The sequence below is a fragment of the Onychostoma macrolepis genome, chromosome 01 (assembly GCF_012432095.1).
Source record: "Onychostoma macrolepis isolate SWU-2019 chromosome 01, ASM1243209v1, whole genome shotgun sequence".
Lineage (NCBI taxonomy): Eukaryota > Metazoa > Chordata > Actinopteri > Cypriniformes > Cyprinidae > Onychostoma > Onychostoma macrolepis.
Window position 1 is genome coordinate 17,439,737 of NC_081155.1, and position 1,625 is coordinate 17,441,361.

A 1,625-nucleotide genomic window follows, 5' to 3' on the forward strand; every position below is an offset into this window, starting at 1 on the left:
TACCAGTCTTTACTGTCTGATAAATGCTCTACCAAAGACAGAATTATGATGATTAATAAAACATCTTCAACACAAACTAACACTCCATTTCCAATACACTAAATGGAGTGTCAGCCATTTTATAGTGCTGTCTGACTTCTTTGTGAACAATTTAACAGACACACCTGAAAACAACACAGCACTGTAAACAATCGACATTTGGTTCTATTGTTCATATACAGGTAGAACATTTCTGAGTTAAGATCTGGTAGACTTGAATGGCTAACATCGCAGCACCTTTAAATGTGTGGATCTAACATAATCGAGTTCATTTAAAATAATTTTATTATATACACAGGGAATTGGCTTGGTAACAAGCTTCCAGTAGGTATATACATACATACACAGCAGAGGTCCTCAGCGTTTCACTTCATGTATCAGCCATCCCTTCGGTAAAGGTAGACATGTAGCCTACATAAAATACAATATTTTTTGTTCTATTAATGATTAACATGCATTGAAGGCTGAGCTGCACCCACAATTAGTTACACCACGCTGTGAAGTTTATATGCTGCACTCCCTTTTTTCCTGTTTAGGTTTTATTTAATGTTTTGGACTGCTTTGGAATGTACAGTTAAAAAAAAAAATAATAATAAAAATAAATAATAATCTGAGTACATTCCTGAGGACAGGCCATCAAAACCAGATAATGTCTCTTGAAAACGGGGGTGTGCATTCACCTTATTTATTTATTTGTACTGTGTAGGCTATGTGTGTGGCAAAGTGATTTAGTACAGCCTTTGGCACCTCTGAAAGACATTCCTTTCTTTTTCTGGAGACTCATTTGACATCTCACTATGGGAACCTGCCCCTAACCTGTTGTACAGGATCAGGTCCACATTCACTACAGCTTCTCCAAATAGGTGGTGAGATGTCTCACTTTGAAGGAATTTATTTTACTGGGTGTAAAGATAAAGCAGGATGGCTTCCTCTCTGTGTGGACCCTGTGGCACTTAAACACCTCTAAATGCTCAGCAGAAATGTATGTACATAGCTGCAATGCTCAACACTTTAAAACATGTTTGTATAAAGTATTGACTGTACATTTGCCAACAATGTGAGGACATGGATGATATATTTAGGCTGGCTTCAGTGACGTGTTCAGACAGGGGTTGCAAGGGCCCCGTTTGCTGTTGAACTAAAGGCCTTTTGAAGCAAAGCCTTTATCATTAAGAAAAGTAGGCCTAACAACAGTAAACAACAGCTGAGTTTCAATATGTGAGGCAAAGCGTGAATGTGAATTTTATGAATGTCCTCTGAAACAAAGCAGAACGCTGCAATCTGACCATTCCAAGTTTCGCCAGGTATTATGTTTATGTCTGCTAGTGGGATATTACCAATATGATTTATTATATAACTTTTGTAACAGAGTTGCAGGGGAAATCAATCCCATAAGACCGAATTAACTTATGAACTACAATTACAGCCGATTTTTTATATATATAAAACAGCACAATTTATTTATTTATTTTTTTTATTAGTTTTTGAAAACTCAAATCTTGGCTAGGCTAAAAATAAATAGGCTATGTAATACAATTTTATAGTTGTTTTTTACACAATGACTCAATGATTTGACGCATTTGATG